Consider the following 18,358-nt stretch of genomic DNA (forward strand, 5'->3'; position numbering starts at 1 on the left):
TCTCTCTATATGCTCTCTTCCTAGGTGATCTCATAGATTCCTGATGCTCTAAATTTCTGTCCATTGCTCACCTTTCCATCTCTAGCCCTCATACATCCAAGTGCTCCAGACTCTATATCGGATGACTTATTTGACATTTCTACCCAAATACAAAGCATATTAAAGTGTAAAGCAGAACACTTGATTTTTCAAAATAAAATCCGTATTTTTTCTCTAGTCTTTTCCGTATCAGTAAACTTTGTATCATAGACCCACATGAATCCTCATCTATAAATCCAATTGAATCATCTACCCCACCCTAGTCAGCCTCTACCATTCAATCTCATTTTATTTTCTTAATGCTTATAACTATACGAAATTCCCTTGTCCTTCCATTTGTTTACTTCCTTATTATCTACTTCCCTCTACTAGAAAACCAACCTCTATAAGATGAGGGACAGGTCTCACTGCTTTCTTCCAAGTGCTCAGGGCTGGTACACTGCAGACACTAGATAAATATCTGCTGAATGAGTAAGTCAGACACAAAATACGAAAAAAAAAAAAAAACGACCATTTAGAAAACACTAATGAAGAAGAAACTATAAAGTTTCTCTGAGTCAGCATCATTATCATTCAATATTAAAACATTAAAGAGATAAAATCTGAAACTCATTTCTGAATTACCCAAACAAAACTAAAATGAGATATATTTTAGTCACTCCGAGCAGACTGTAATTTGGCTAAGAAGCAAAACAAAATCTGCTTTCATTTTAGCATCACCAGTGTTTGACAACATAAATCACTGTCTCTAGCACTCTGGGGCATGAATGACATCTGCGAATTAATAAACCCTTTGATGCTAAAAGGAAAAAAGTTGCTCTTACTAGGTTACATCCAAGTACTGAATCTAAATAAACATATGATAAACATTTTTCTCACAGCTTTATCTTTGAAACAATCAGAGAGCAAACAGACCAAAAGAGGCTCTTAGCAGCAGGTTCTGCATGACCGGATTGGACACTTTCAAATAATTTTAAGGGACTCTTTTTCCCCTATTCTTATTTACTTTTGTCCCCTCCAGGACAGTATACATGAAACATTTACCCACTTTTAAAAACTCCGGTTTTCAAAGAACAGGACTTGGCTGATGTGAATATATGATCTATGAACCATAAACCTGATCTTTACTCTCCTTTGCACTGCATCAAATATTGAAAATGGTCTGTTAATTTTACCCAGCTGTCACTCCCATAATTCAGCTATAGAAGTGACATGCCCCCAATTCTGTTAAAGAATTTTCCAAATTTGGTTTTAATTAAAAAGATGTTGGCTTAGCCACTTGAGCCAGGTCTACAATATGATGATGAGATACTATAAACATTTACTTGCTTGTTCTTGCCCACTGTTTCCAACAATGGACAATTTAGAGAAAAGTAGGTCTAACAAATAAGCTTCATCTAATGGTAGCTTCTAGAAAGTGTCTAGGTGGTGCCTGGTTGGCTCAGTCGTTAAGCGTCTGCCTTCGGCTCAGGTCATGATCCCAGGGTCCTGGGATCGAGCCCCGCATCGGGCTCCCTGCTCCTCGGGAGGCCTGCTTCTCCCTCTGCCTGCTGCTCCCCCTGCTTGTCCTCTCTCTCTGTGTCAAATAAATAAATAAAATCTTAAAAAAAAAAAAAAGAAAGTGTCTAGACACCTTTAATCTTTTCAAATCTACGTTCCCTCTTGATGATCCTAAAAATCTTACATTGCCCTAATGTATGTCTATTTTATGAGCAATTTGTCCAAAAGAGCAAAATCTACTGAGGTGTAGGTTATATAAATTAAAATGCACCCATGTAACTAGTACCACAACCAAGATACTGGAAGCTTTTCCATCAACACAAAAGTTCCTCAGGCCCCCTTGCCATCCTCATCCCCACACCCTAACCTCTACACACACTGGCCACGAGCTAATACTGATCTGCTTTCTGTCACTACAGATGAGATTTGCCTGTTCTAGAACATCCTATAAATAACACCGCATGTACTTTTTTTTTTTTAAAGATTTTATTTATTTATTTGAGAGAGAGAATGAGACAGAGAGAGAGAGCACGAGATGGGGGAGGGTCAGAGGGAGAAGCAGGTTCCCCGCCGAGCAGGGAGCCCGATGCGGGGACTCGATCCCGGGACTCCAGGATCATGACCTGAGCCGAAGGCAGTCGCTTAACCAACTGAGCCACCCAGGCGCCCCACCGCATGTACCTTTTTATGTATCATTTACTTTCACTCAACAGGGTGTTTTTGAGGTTCACCCCAGTTGTTGTACCAGTGATTTGTTCCTTTTTCACTGCTAACCAGTATTCCATTGCACACACACATCATAATTCGTTTATCCATCACCTGTTGGTGGATATTTGGTTGTTACCAGTTTTTGCTATTATGACAAAAGCTGCTAAGAACATTCATTGACAAGTGTTTTCGTTCCTTTGGAAAGAAAACTTAGGCGGGAAATTGCTGGAGTCATAGTGTAAGTGTATGTATAACTTTCTAAGAAACTGCCAAATGATTCTTCTATGGAAATGCACTAAAAATGTTTATTGTTGCTTTCCAGATATACAACTTTAATACTGGAATTTTCAGACTCTACACACCAGTTGCCTTTCTCTGCTCCAAAAGATGCTTGTATGTTCTTCTCAGTCTTTACGGAAATTCAGTGTACTGGAGTCATCCTACATGGGGCTAAGGAACAGCTGCTATACACAGCATTTTGTCTGTTTTTTTTGTTTGTTTTAATATAAGATACTGAACTAATTAGAGGACAGATTCTTTTAAATAATATTTGTAAATATTTTTTATTTTTTTGACAGAGAGAGACACAGTGAGAGAGGGAACACAAGCAGGGGAAGTGGGAGAGGGAGAAGCAGGTCTCCCACCGAGCAGGGAGCCCGACGCGGGGCTCGATCCCAGGACCCTGGGATCATGACCTGAGCCGAAGGCAGACGCTTAACGACTGCGCCACCCAGGCGCTCTGAGGACAGATTCCCTTAACGGACCCCCATGTAGGTATGACTAGTAAATCTGGTGTGAAGGAGGTAATTCTCTTCTAAGAGGGTTATGAAGCATATTCTACCATATAAGGTGTCAGAATTGAATTTGCTCAATATCTTCCCTAGAGAAGACCTCAGAGATCCTGTTTCTCCTGCCTCAGCTTTATGAGGCCTATCGCCATCAGATAAGAGCTGAAGGTTTCCACTAGATGATCTTATTTCCGGGGTATTTAGTATTCTAAGCAGCATAAGGGAAGAAAACTGAGCTCTCCTTTAGCATTCTCCCAACTAGAATCTGTCCCAGTGATTTGTCTAGACCAAGCCATGCAAGAATGACACCCGTGGCTGACATAAATGTTCTCATTAAATCATTCATCCCAATTTGGGAACAAAGAACCACCACTGACTCGTAAATAAATGCACTTGCAATTCCTTCCCAGAATGTTATTTTCTGATCCATGAGTACAAGCAAAGTCTATTACGAGTATAAAAGAAAATGGGCCACAGAACTTTGACAGTCAAGTAATCCTCATCTCAAAGCCATTTACCTGAAAGGGTCTACACTTCCCCACCTCTTGAATCTGGGCTAGCCTGTGACTTGCCTTGGTGAACAGAATGTGGCAGAAATGATGGGTGTGCTTTTCACACACTCACTCTCTCCCCCTTGCTCTCGCCTTCCCTGTACGTGGCTCCTGCCATGTGAACATGCCCAAGCCAGCCTGCTAGAAGGCAAGAGACAAGAGGAGGAGAAATGAGCCATTCCAGCTGGGGCCGTCCTAGACCAGCCAGTCCTCAATATATCCAGCGGCTAACCACAGATACTCAAGTGAACCCAACAAAGAGCAGGAGAACTTCCCAGCCGAGGCCAGTCCACATTGCCAACGCACTGAATTGTGAGCTAAATAAATGGTCATGGTTTAAGCCACTACACTGACCAGGGGTGGGGGGGTGGAGGGGTAGAGACAGTCTGTTATACAGCAAAAGCTAAGCGACACATTGATCACTAGGGAAACAGCTTCCCTCATGGCCCGAGCTTTTATCTACTTTCCTGGTTCTAATGTCCTACTTCATCTATGCCTTCCTCAACATACCTAACACTGCCTGACATGGGCTGAACTGTGTCTCCTCAAAAATTCTTATGGTGAAGCTTCAACTCCCAGCTACCTAAGAATGTGATTGTATTTGGAGACAGGGCCTTTAAAGAGGTGATTAAATTAGAATGAGGTCATTAGGGTAAGCACTAATCCAATCTGGCTGGTGCCCTTATAAAGAAGAGGAAATTTAGGCACACAGACACCAGGGCTGTGCATGTACAGAGACAAGTCTATGTGAAGATAAACAAGGGAGTGGCATTTGCAAGCCAAGGACAAAAGTCTCATGAGAAACCACTCCTGATGACACCTTCTAGCCTCTAGAATGGTGAGAAAATAAATTGCTGTTGTTTAAGCCACACAGTTGGTGACATTTTGCTATGGCCGCTCTAGAGGACTATACTATGACTACATATGGCCTGTGAGGGGGAAAATACGAAGTTTTCCAGTATCGTCCGCTTATAATCACTCTGATGATTCCTTTCTTAAGCTTCTTCAAAGACCGTTCTAAACACAAAGAATCCATATTTGTTGCAAAAAAGTGTTTTAAATGTATACTAAAGCTACCAAATAAAGTACGAAAAAGAAGCTCACTTTTTGGGAAAAGGAAGTTACCTCCGACACTCTCCCTGCATCTTTCACCCGAAATCCATTTCTTGCTACCTTTGTTTCATTTGTCTAATACTTGTCCCTGGATAGTTATTTGGGTTTTTCACTCAGTGCTCTAAATGAGAGTTCATTAATACATATACATGTATACACATAAACACACATGTAGCTGCTTCTAACTCTTACTCTAATGAGGGTCAAGCAGAAAACACATGCCTGTATCTCTTACCTTCCCATTGTGGAGTATCTAGGGGTTAAAGCAGCTTCCCCCCCCCCCCCCCCCCCGCCCCCAGGAGCAATCTCTCAGCTTCTATTAGATGAGGACTTTCAGGGCCATCTGGAAATGCTTAAAAAGCAGTTGCCGAGGATTCACAGATCAGAGTTATTTCCAAAAGGAAAATCCTACATATTCTCAAAGGAATGGACCAGAGGTCAAACATACTGGAAACCAATGTGAGTCATCCCAGCAACCGATCCTGGCAAAATCACCCTCCCTCTCACCCCACTCTGTCTTTCCACCTTTTGACTGTTTTCTGATTTTGATGCCTAGGTCAGAGCTCTCCTTTATAGGAGAGGGGTTTTTTTAAAAAAAGTTTATATAATTGAGGATCATGACTAATACAACTGAACATATGCACAAACTAGAAAACAGTATCTAGTTATCATAGCAAAGAGGAGGCTGGGCATTTGCTTTTTTTTTTTTTTTTCCCCCCAAAAGGCTGCCTTGGAATTCTAATGAGCAGCTTTAACCCAACAGCTTGTGCCCTGGGTTTGCTTTCAATACCACCAATGCAGCTCTTGTCACGGTTCCTAGGGAATGACCTTAAGCAAAAAAAGCCTTTGGGTTCTACCATGCCTGTAATAAACCCCCATGGGAGTACATGACTATTCACTGGGTTGCTGCTTTGTCCTGAGGTCCCAATACCCCACTTCAAGAATCACTATAGGACAAAATAATAAAAGAGGAGGATGAGCCCCAAATAACCAAAACAATATTGGGGGAGAAAAACAAGGTTGAAAGACTCATACTTCGTGCTTTCAAAACTTACTACAAAGACACAGAAAATCCAACCAATGTGGCACTGAAATAAGGATGGGCATATAGAACAATAGGATAAAACTGAGGCTCAAGAAATAGGCTCATACATCATGGTCAACAGACTGTCAGGAATGCCAAAGGATTTCCACTCACATGTGGAATTTAAGAAACAAATGAACAAAGAAAAAAAGAGACAAGCCAAAAAACAGACACTTAACTACAGGGAACAAACGGACAGTTACCAGAGGGGTGGGGGTTGGGAGGATAAGTGAAATAGGGGATGGGGGTTAAGAGTTCATTTATCGTGGGGCACCTGGGTGGCTCAGTCAGCATTGGCACTGGGCTCCTTGCTCACCGGGAAGTCTGCTTCTCCCTCTCCCTCTGCCCCTCCCCAGTCTCATGCTCACGCACACGTTCTCTCTCTCTCCTCTCAAATAAATGAAATTCTTAAAAAAGAGTACACATATCATGATGAGCACTGATTATTGCTGAGAACTGATGAATCACTACTGTACACCTGCAACTAATATAACTGTATGTTAACTATACTGGAATTAAAATTTTAAAAATAAAAAATAAAAAAATAAAGAATGCCAAGAACTGTTTCTTCAATAAGCGGTGCTAGGACAACTAGATATCCACATGTCAAAAGAATGAAGTTGGACCCTGACCTAACATTATATTTAAAAAATTAAGTGAAAATGGATCAATGACATAGATATAATAGCCTTAAACCACAAAACTCTCTGAAGAAAACATAGGGGTAAACCTTCATAACCTTGGGTTTGGCAGTGGATTCTTATAGAAGACAATGAGAGAAAGAACAACAACAAAAAAGTTAATACAACTTCATCAAAATTAAAAAAATCTTGTGCATCAGAAGACATTATCAAGAAGGTAAAAAGACAACCTACAGAATGGGAGAAAGTATCTGCGAGCCATATACCTGATATGGATCAAGTATTCAGAATAAAGAACTTTTATCAAAAGGCAATCGACCCACTTAAAAAATGGGTCAAGGAATTGAACAGACATATCCCCGAAGAGGGTATACAAATGGCCAACAGCCACATGAAAGATGCACAACATCATTAGTTATCAGAGAATGCAAATCAAAACCACACGTGGTACAATTTCACACCCATGAAGATGGCTATAATAAAAAGAAAAAAAGTGGGACGCCTGGGTGGCTCAGTCAGTTAAGCGTCTGCCTTCGCTCAGGTCATGATCCCAGGGTCCTGGGATCGAGTCTCGCATCGGGCTCCCTGCTCCACGGGGAGCCTGCTTCTCCCTCTGCCTCTGTCTCTCTGTCTCTCATGAATAAATAAATAAAATCTTAAAAAAAAAAAAGTAATCGTTGGTAATCATGTGGAAAAACTGGAACTCTCGTGCATTGCTGGTAGAAATGAAAAATGGTGCAACTACTGTGAGAAGAGAGTTGCAATTCTTCAAAAAGTTAAACAGAGAGGGCGCCTGGGTGGCTCAGTCGTTAAGCGTCTGCCTTCGGCTCAGGTCATGATCCCAGCGTCCTGGGATCGAGTCCTGCATCGGGCTCCCTGCTCGGCAGGAAGCCTGCTTCTCCTTCTCCCACTCCCCCTGCTTGTGTTCCCTCTCTCGCTGTGTCTCTCTCTGTCAAATAAATAAATAAAATCTTTAAAAAAAAAAAAAAAAGTTAAACAGAGAATTACAACGGGACCCAGAAATTCCATTCTTGGGTATATACCCAAAGCAACTGAAAAGAAGGACACGGACACATGTATGCACATGTTCAAAGCAGCACTATTTACAATAGCCAAAGATGGAAACAGCCCAAATGTCCATTAATGGGTGCATGAACCAACTGGGGCCTATGCATACAACAGACATTATTTTTATTTTTATTTTTTTAAGATTTATTTATTTGACAGAGAGAGTGAGAGAGAACAAGCAGGGGGAGTGACACGCAGACAGAGAGGGAGAAGCAGGCTCCCCTCCGAGCAAGGAGCCCGATGCAGGGCTCGATCCCAGGACCCTGGGATCATGACCTGAGCCGAAGGCAGATGCTTAACCGACTGAGCCACCCAGGCGCTCCCAGACATTATTATTCAGCTATAACAATGAATGGAGTACTGACATAGGCAATATAACATATATGAATTTTAAAAACATTGCACCTAGTGAAAAAAAAAAGCCAGACACAAAAGGTCCTGTATTGTATCATTCCATTTATATGAAATATCCAGAGACAGAAAGTAGATTGGTGGTTGGTAGGGGCTGGGGAAGGACAAAGTGGGGAGCAACTCTTTAATAACTGTGAAATTTTCTTTGGGGTGATGAAAATAGTTTGGTACTAGAGAAAGGTGGTAGTTGTACAAGATTGTGAATGCACTAAATGACAATGGATTGCTCCCTTTAAAGTGGTTACAGGGAGCCTGGGTGGCCCAGTCAGTTAAGCATCCAACTCTTTGTTTTGGCTCAGGTCATAGTCTCAGGGCTGTGAGATCGAGTCCCACACTGGGCTCCACGCTGAGTGTGAAATCTGCTTAGGATGCTCTCTCCCTCTCCCCCTTCTAAAAATTAATTAAAACCATAAAAGACAAACAAAAAAATAAAATGGTTACTTTTGGTTATGCAAATGCCATTTCAATTAAAAAAAGAAAGCTGAAGGAAGAAGAAAAGACAAGGCAGGCAAAGCAGCCCAGGTCTTTAAGACTGAAGCCCCTGAAGATGGCAGAAATGAGCACCAGCATGGGCAGTGGTGCCGGCAAATGTGGATGGAGGGAAGAAGTAGAAATACTGGGAAACCACGAAAAGAAAATGGTCAATACAGAGATGGTCTTTCTAATTGGTACAAGTCTGGAATCCACAGAAACCTCACTTTGTAGAGTCCCAGAGGGCAGAGCACCCTAGGCAGGAGAAGGTCCTTAACGTGAGGACAACATGGTACCTGGAGCTCTTCAAGGCTGGTCCTTTCCAGACTGGTTATGCCTTTACTTTCTTATGGAAGAATGAGCATGGGGCTACAGGGGAGCAGAAAGAGGCCTGCCAGTTAAGTAGCAAGTAGTCTGGAGCCTCAGCAACATCCACGGGGAAGGAAAACGTGAAGGAACATACTGGGTATAAGACAGGTCCCATGTATGCACCATCTCGTTCTCAGGAACAGCTTACAGAAGCATCTCTTGCATTTCCCAGATGGGAAAACCAAGGCCCTGGGCTTCAGAGCTCCCATTCTGACTCCCACACCGTAAGACATCCAGCCAGGTGAGAAATTAAAGTCACCAGGAGCATCATCCAGCTTTAAAGTAAACCTCTAATTGCTTAGGGATGTGGGATTCACTTCTATTTTCCCATCAGTTCCACAGAGACCCTCTGAGAGATCTCCAATGAGAAGGTGTACTGCACCTCCTCAAATTCAAAAACACTGTATTATTACTCAAGGAGTATAAAAAGCACTACCATCTCATGAGCTTCCTGCTGCTTTTCTCCCAGCAACCTGAAGGCTCGCAGTGAAGCCACACGTCCTCTGGCTAAACGGGACGGGTCAGCACTCTCTCCAACAGAGCCGCCGAGTCCTCCTCCAACTGCCCTCCTCCTGCCTTCGTGACATGGACTACCCCCCAGGGGCCACAAAATATGGCAAGAAAGGAAGCAGCTGATCGGGGAGGTGGTTAACGGCCCAAGGTCACAGGCTGGTTCCTCTCCCGGGAGGGTTTATTTTAGTCCTCAGGCCTCAGTCAGTTGCCCTTTCCCACCTGAGGAGAGCAGCCAGGATGCCTGCTCCTCTTTTCATTGCGGAAAAGTACGTAAGGACTTTTCAGATGCAACCATTTCCACTGGGCTTTTGCCATTTAATTGGTAAATGTCACAAAAAAATTACAAAGAGCAGAGAGCACTAGAATTTATTTATTTTTTTCTCCTCCCTTTTATAGAAACATTTGCAAGTATTTCCATTTGGCAGGGGGGGAATCCGTATTTCAGGCCTGGAAAAGATTTCAGACGCTCAACTCACAAGGGGACCCTGCAACACTGAGGGGAGAAGTTCTTGGTGTCGCGACCACACACAGGCCCTTGGGAAAGGAGACACAGGAGCAACTGTATTAGCGTAATGACTTCAACAGATCGTCTCACAAGCTACACGTGAAAAGCCCAAAGAAAATGAGAAATGGAAGGGCAAGAGCTAAAATTTTTTGTCTAGGACTGTTCGGCATTTTCTAGTTTCTTCCAATCTTTTGGGAAATCAGCTGGAACAAACACCTTTGCTAATACCACAAACTTTTAGAAGCTTGCATCGAAACTTTTTTTTGGAGGGGGCGGGGCTTGAAGAACAGGACAAACCTTAAGCACTTACTAGAGTAGAAAACTGACCTTTTTTGTCAAATGTATCCCACTATAATTCTTTTTTTCTTTAAAGATTTTATTTATTTATTTGAGAGAGAGAATGAGAGAGAGAGAGAGAGAGCACAAGAGGGGGGAGGGTCAGAGCAGGGAGCCTAATGTGGGACTCGATCCAGGGACTCCAGGATCATGACCTGAGCCGAAGGCAGTCGCTTAACCAACTGAGCCACCCAGGCGCCCCTCCCACTATAATTCTATGGTTAATATTTTCTTCTCTACCATATTTGTATTGAAGTATAGTTGACTCTAACATTTTAAAAAATAAAGAAAAGCTGTAAGCTGTTTTTTGTTTTGTTTTACAGTGAACAACTGTATTCCCACGACCTAGCTTTTTTGAATAGCTGGCTTTTTATCCATCCATCAGCTCTTTTTTTAAAGATGTATTTCACAGTAAGTTGCAGAATTCAATACACTTCACCTCTAAACCCTTACACTGCTGGCATTTTAATCTTTTCTAGTTGAAGGTTATGACTTCAGAAGAGGAAGGAGGGAAAAGAAGTCAAAGTTCATTGTACCTAGTTTCAGGGTCCCAGCTGAGATAAATTTGCGACTGTGGCAATAGAGATCTTCCTATGAAACCGAGGAAGAACCAGGAAGTACAGAATGCTGACCTCCGAAACTGTAAGTTATCTTCCAAAGTCATGGTGCTGGCCCCACACCGATCTTCCCTCCTTCCAATCACCTTGTGAAAAGAAGCCCAGTTGACCATGAAGAACCAAGAAATAGGCAACAGACAGCCATCCCAGAAATGGAAAGATGGTGAGAAAAACCCCTGTTGTTGGCCAAGGTGGAGAATTCTCTCTTCTGAGGAGGACATCCATGGGTGGTAAGAGGAGTAAAGGGTTAGAAAGGGTTATAAAATTTTTCCTTCGTTTTTGCTCTTTTCTCTTTCATCTTCCAATTCCCCCACAAATCAGAAAAGGGAGGAAAACATTTGAGGCTGGGGTATGCCCACCACCTGGAATGCCTCTAACAATAAAGACTAAGTGAAGATAATGAAAAATGAATGGAAGGCCAGGGTTGGCCACTCACTGCCTAAGCAGAAGACTTTAGATTTTTCTTTAGGGCAGCCCAGTCCAGCTGACCAGGAAAGGGAAGGAGAGAGCGCCACTGTGCACAAGTATGCCCAGAAAGGAATGGTCTGTTCACGCTAGACCATTCCCAGAGCATCCAAAGGGGACAAGATGGGTCTAGCAGTGACACTGGAGAGGGTGCCTGTGGTAGATGGTATCTCCAACGTTGTTTTCACACAATGTGACTTTAACACTCCTTCCACTGAGATGTTGGCTTTAAATCTCCTTCCCTTAAAACTGGGCAGGTTTCTGATTCACCTATAACCAAATAATTTGATGGAAATAATGCAACAAGACTCCCATGGTCAAGTCATAAAGTAATCCTGCTGCCACCTCGTCTGCTGGAACCATCACACTGGAGCCCATGTAAGCAGTCGGGATGCCCGGAAGCCACCATGCTGTAAGGAGGCCCACAGTTGCCCGGGAAGAAATCCTGAGTCTATGTTGAGAGAAAGAGGGGCAAGTCAGCCATCAGCTGCTCCAGCCTCTTGCTCTTTCAGCTTCAGAAGCCAACAGAATGCAACCACTAGAGTGACCCCAAGCCAGAAGGGCACAATGGAGCTCTACCCAAACCCTGGACCCACAGAAGAAGTGAGAGGTGAAAAAGAGACCACTGTTGTTTCAAGCCACTATATTCTGAAGTGATTTCTTATACAATGATAAATAATTAAAACAGACCCCAGCATATAAACTGGATCATGAGGATACCTTACTCCATGCATTAGAAAATCCAGTGTTTTTAACTTGGTATCAATCTAGCCATGACCTGCCTTTCTTACTGTATATTTAGTACTCCAGCCTCATCAGTTTACATGCAAGTACCCAAACTTTTTGAGAACCTTCTAACACACATTATATACATATACACACACTTTCCCATTACCCTCTTTGAAATCTTTCTATATATTACCCTTCATTCATGATCCATTTTCCTCCAAAAAGTGACCCTAGGATTCTGCATTCTTGAAGGTTATCAGTGACAGCTCAGCTGCCAAACCCAATCATTTTATTTAGAGAGAGAAAGAGATCGGGGTGGGAGGGGTGAAGGCAGAGAGAGAGGGGGAGAGAGAGAGATAATCTTAAGCAGGCTCCATGCCCAGCAAAGAGCGGTCTCATGGACCCTGAGATCATGACCTGAGCCAAAATCAAGAGTCAGATGCTTAACCAACTGAGCCACCCAGGCGTCCCCAAACCCAATCATTTTAATCATCATCTGTGACTACAGGGCATTAAGTTAACAAATGCAAATAGTATTGGCTCCTCCAAGACAGATCAGCTCACTTTCTTTGGAAAACAGTGCCGCCTCATGTCTTTAATGAACAGTTACCAAGCTGGGAGATTCCAGGGTGCTAACAAAGTCTTATCTCAAAGGAAGTAAGCCTCTTAACCGGAGGCTGTAACATTCTGAAGTTGCACAGTGTCACTAGCCAAATGTGGCTTTTGAGGGCTTGAAATATGGTTGGTCTGAACTGAGATTTAAGTACAAAATACACACCAGATGAAGGAAATGTAAAATCTCATTAATAATGTTTATTTTAATTAAATGTTAAAATAATAATTAGGATGTGCTAGGCTAAATAGATTAAAATTAATTTCAACTGTGATCTTGGACTTCCCAGCCTCCAGCTCAGGCTGCTATAACAACCTACTCCTTTCTACTTTTTTAATGAGGCTACAAGAAAAACTGGAACTGCATGTGCTGCTCACGTGAAATTTCTATGGGATTGCAATTTTGTGCTCTACTGAATTGAAGGCGCCCAAGGAAACACCATCTATATTCCCCTAAAAAGTTTGTGGGAGAAAATACTCTTAAAGACAAAGGTCAAGTATTAGGGAATAAAAAGGATGGTTAAAAGAGAATGAAAAATAACAGACTTAGTATGTATGCTCAAAAACGCCACTAGCAAGAATAATTGTCAATCATACAATCACACAATATCCTTGCCTCCTTTTTCAGGGCACTAAAATCATTATTCAAGATGACATTCATCTAAGGAAAGCCTTTGAAATTTCAGATTTTTTTGACTCTAATATAGGTAGAAATTTTATTCACGGAAAATTACCTAGGTATCTCTCCACACTGCAATCTCTTTAGGACTTGGATATCTGAAGCACTAGCTTATTACCTTCTCTAGGGAAGAAAGTGCATTTAAAGTGCTTCTGGGGATGCCTGGGGGGCTCAGTTGGCTAAGCATCAGCCTTTAGCTCAGATCATGATCCCAGGGTCCTGGGATCAAGCCCCTATCAGGCTCCCTGCTCAGCAGGTAGTATGCTTCTCCCTCTCCCTCTGCCTGCCGTTCCCCCTGCCTGTGCTCTGTATCTCTCTCTCTCTCTCTCTCTCTGACAAATAAATAAAATCTTTAAAAATAAGTAAATAAAGTGCTTCTGAAAGTGCAGAAGACTTGTCCCGGGAAATGGATGAAAGCCTAAGGGATGAAAAATGGGTCTGTAGGAGTGAGAGATGACCTAGCATGCGGCTAGGGAGAGCAGGCAATCCAGGGTCCTGTCCAGATACCACTGGGTCCCTTTTCACTGTCCTGTGCGCCAATCTCTTGGCTTATATGTGCTTTGCTTCTGAGAGATGGCACTTGCAAATTTCTTCAGAGGAACATCCCTTAACCTATTGGAGCTGCTTCGTAGCAGGATGCAAAGAAGCAAAATGCTCCCAAGTTCACAGCCCCCCTCCCAACAGTCTACAGCCTAAGGCTGATGCAGAGATAGGAAAGCCCAACCCCTTGCCCTGAGGCAGAAGGAAGAGGTTCTCAGAAGCCATTATGCTCCAGAGCTTTCCTCCAGGATGAAGGCTGAGGCAGGGACTTGGCTTGAATTATCCCCCTGCTTGCTTTTTCCCTCTCTCTCTCTCTCTCTCCAACTCACTTGTTTCTCCTGGGAGCACTGCCTTAATAAGACACTTGCACAAAAATCCCTCATCTCGAGGCTGCTTCTGGGGAGCTCAGCCCAAGACTCTTGTCATGCATGAATGGGCTCTAGGAAAACATGAAACCAGATTCTTGTTGTTGTACCAGGAATAAGAGCTTCTATATATAATACTTAAGAGTTTAAAACAACTGCACTATCCACATTGTAATAAGAATCATCTTTGATTCTAAAGAGCACTGCAGCAATGGTAGAACACAGGTCTTAGGTCTAAAAAAAGATGCTAACAGCTGTGTGTGTGTGTGTGTGTGTGTAGTTGTCACTATATATCTAGCTCTATATCTCCAGATGTGAGAGAAGTTAGAACAGCATCTAAGGCTCCAAAGTAGAGGTAAAAAGAAAAAGAAGTCAACACTAAAGTTTAGTGAGCTTCATACCTGATGTTATAAATTCTGTATGTAATCAATATTTAATAAAAACAATTTAAAATCATTCAGAAAGCAAGCAGCCCCAAATTTAGGTAAATCTTCCAAACTGCAATACTGCGGGAAAGAAGGTATTGAAGGTTGTTTTCTTTCTTTCCATAAAATTTGAAGACCACCGTTGGTTTGACTAGACTTATAAATTCCTCTTTACCAAGAGTCACCCTGAAGCTAGAAATACAATGGTGAGAGTAATTAATCCAAAAGTAGTTCATTTGGTCTCTATATAAGTATTTTCTATTTTAGAAGTTGATGCCTACACTGATAAAAAGCCAAGTTGAATGAGACATAAATAACATATTCACCTTTGTGCCATTACAGGAATTAAAACATATTCTGAATGCCTACTGTGCATGCAATAGGCCTAAAACAAATGTTCTGAACTAATGTACAGTCAAAGGTAGTCATGATGGGAATCATGGAGAAATAAAGCAGGTGTTCAAGATAAAACCAGAGGAGTTCCAGCTCCCAAGTCTAGATGTTTCTAATTTTTAACATGGGAAGAGATTATAAAAGAATAAGATTTTAATTCAATGCAAAAACAAACAAAAAACCTGTCTCTTAATGCAAGATACCCAAAAACCAAATGTTCCTAGAGTTGAACTTTTTAAATTTTTTAATAAAGGACAGAGGGAAAGAAGAGGGGAAATTCTCTCTTTGAAAAGAGGGCAAAACTAAGGTAAGGATAACCACCCCCTGGTGATATGTGGGGCCCTGATTCCAATCAGATCCTATTTTGAGGTGGGAATGGAAAAAGAGCCCACATACTATAGTAGCTGTTTTAGGACCTGAGTCCATCCAGAGCCTTTGTAAAATGAAGCACATGGCATTTATACCACTTCATATAGAGAAACTTCTTCTTGGAACTTAAAATATTTAACAAACAACTTCTGTTTTTTTTAAACTTTTGCATCACGTGTTTATTTTTGCTAAGCACATAATTCTTCATGTATAATACGCCGATGAAAATTATCTATTTCTTAAGAATAACAACTATTATGCAGAGACAGTGAGCAGTCCAGAAAAATGTAATAAAGGCTAAAAAGCAGATGTCATGTCTGCACTAATTTAAAGTCCCTGGAGAATTATTTAGCAACCCCCCACCCCAACACTGGTTTGCCTGCTAAGTAAGACATGGTTTATGAGTCATCCATGGGAAGCAGTAAAATAACAGTGCCCTTGACTAAAAATAGGTAGGGACATTCAATAATAAATCTACTTTCCTGATATTCTTGTGTCACCATTAAATACTGATCACTTAGAGAAATGTGATTCTTCTCTCCCCACATAGAAAGGCTGGAAGAAAATCAGCCACAGACCCCACTGGAAGATAAGAGTGTCCCAAAGGACTTGCAATGTGGTGGGGAAAAAATACCATTGCCTTCAAATGCCCAGAACCTGGAGTTCACCTACGAGGATAAACAGTCAAGTTGGTTATCTTTTTCATGTGTTCACTATAAAATGACTTCTCGTCTGTTGAAGTAAGAAACTATATATATATATATTCCAAGTCTTTCCCTTGGACAGCAATTAGAAAATAGGAATTTGATTAAGAGATCAGAAAAGAACCATCTCTCCTATCCACCAGGATCCCGGCTCTAGAATGTAGCATTGGCAAGTTATAGTTTATAAACAAAAAGAATCGGCCATATAAAGATATTTCTGGCTCCCATTTCAGAATTTCTTTAAAGATTTATAAATGGAACTCTAGAGGGGCACTGGGAGAATCTATTTATATCATCTCCATAGGTAGTTTCCCACAAAATGGGCAGTAGATTCTAGCTGACAATGAACATAGTTGTGATTTTTTTCACATATGTGGGAATCTTCTTAAACAATACTTACATAGGACTGAACACAAGTCATGCACTTCTCTGCAGAAAGAACTGCAGAGAACAGTTACTTAAATAATACTTGACTGCTCACCAAACGCAGGCAGTATTACCATAGACAGCAAGTAGAAAATCTTGTAAAGGGTGAAGTGGAATGAATGAACCAGAATCTGGATTATGGAGCATTAATGCTCCACTGCATGAAGGAAAGAGTCTATGAGTCAGTTTTGAGAGGCATCTCAGATAGTACATCAGTATAAATCAAGGGGGATTCACTGTGTAGAAAGTTCTAGAACCCCACAAGTAGAAACTCTACCACGGTGTGCAGAATACTCACCAGGCAGCTCTGGATGGACTGCGAGTGATGTCCACTCAGTTAAATTCACAGTGCCGTCCTCTGTGAAGCAGACACAGACCAGAGAAAAATCAATGTGAAGGACCTTTAGGATTCTCATGTAAAGAAAGAGCTTTTTTGCACTTCAAAATCAGAATCTATAATATTAAAAAAAAACATACTAGAAAGGCACATTAATATAATAGTGACATTAATTTCCAAATAAACAACAAAGTTACACAGTCATCAAATCAGAAATATTACTGCTATGCCAGCCTACAGGGTTTATACAGCCTTTTTACTAAGCTGCTGATCTATTCAAACTTTTGTCAAGATAATTAAAGAGCAACTGAACAAGGCCACCTAAAATCTTTTAGAATATAATAATCTTTTCCTGATTAACAGGAAAACGTCCTTAGATGAACTGTAATTTTAAGAAAGTTTGCTCTTTCAACAAAGAGCAGGGCTGAACACGAAAGATTTCCATCTATCTACAAAAAAAGTATTTTTGCTGCGTGTTTTTTGTTGTCTTTGTTAACAAGTTGTTTATGTAGATTCTAGATTTGACACTGAAATTTTGGTTTGGTGAAAATTTAGATTTTGAGATCCTTCCAAGATGGGGTTGGTGGCGCGGGGGGGGGGGGGGGGGGGGGGCGTTCCAGGTAGTATCAGAAGCACACAAAAGTTAAGAGGAAGACCATTTGCATTTGGGCAGAAGGGCAGAGGCAGAAAATTTGACAATTGAGACATGGGAAAATGATATCTGTAAAATTTAAATTGGGATATCATGAACATCATCATTGATATGTAGAGTTCTACAGTAGGGTCCTAGGTAGGCTGGTACATCCACAATGCAAGACTAGGCCATTAAAAAGAAAGAAGTGCATAGCCAAACTATGGAAAGAGCCTAGATGTCCATCAACAGATGAATGGATAAAGAAGATGTGGTGTATATATTAATGGAATATTATGCAGCCATCAAAAAATGAAATCTTGCCATTTGCAACGATGTGGATGGAACTAGAGGATATTATGCTAAGCGAAATAAGTCAATCAGAGAAAGACAATTATCAAATGATCTCACTGATATTTGGAATTTGAGAAACAAGACAAAGGATCATAGGGGAAGGGAGGGAAAAATGAAACAAGATGAAACCAGAGAGGGAGACAAACCATTAGAGACTCAATCTCAGGAAACAAACTGAGGGTTGCTGGAGTGAAGAGGAGTGGGAGAGGGATGGGGTAGCTGGTGATGGACATTGGGGAAGGTATGTGCTATGGTGAGTGCTGTGAATTGTGTAAGACTGATGAATCACAGACCTGTACCCCTGAAACAAATAATATATATGTTAATTTAAAAAAATTAAAAATAAATTAAAAAACATTGAGCTATTAGGTTTAAAAATATGAAAACTACTTAGCAAAGTGGAAAATGTTTATGATGCAATTTAATTGAAAAAATAGGATATGACAAGTTCTACAGTATGATTATGTCTATATTGAAATTATGTATGGCCACAGAATAGACCTAAATAGGAACATGAGAAATCTAAACATTTGATTGACTGGAATAGCAGAACCATAAGTTGATTTTTTTTTTTAAGATTTTATTTATTTATTTGAGAGAGAGAATGAGAGACAG

The 18,358-nt window shown here is 41.2% G+C and overlaps 1 protein-coding gene across 8 annotated transcripts in view; it reads right to left on the reverse strand.

Annotated features, from left to right (window-relative positions):
• Positions 1 to 18,358, reverse strand: part of PLCB4 (phospholipase C beta 4) — a 411,040-nt gene that overhangs the window by 232,083 nt on the left and 160,599 nt on the right. For all 8 annotated transcript variants that reach the window (XR_010405777.1, XM_064572832.1, XM_064572829.1 and 5 more), the window contains one exon: positions 16,720 to 16,779. The gene's annotated coding sequence lies outside the window, so the exon portion shown is untranslated. The remainder of the gene's footprint in view (positions 1 to 16,719; positions 16,780 to 18,358) is intronic.

The sequence above is a fragment of the Mirounga angustirostris genome, unplaced genomic scaffold, assembly GCF_029215605.1.
Source record: "Mirounga angustirostris isolate CCGP_5_RB_7025 unplaced genomic scaffold, mMirAng1.0.hap1 SCAF_10, whole genome shotgun sequence".
NCBI classification, from domain to species: domain Eukaryota; kingdom Metazoa; phylum Chordata; class Mammalia; order Carnivora; family Phocidae; genus Mirounga; species Mirounga angustirostris.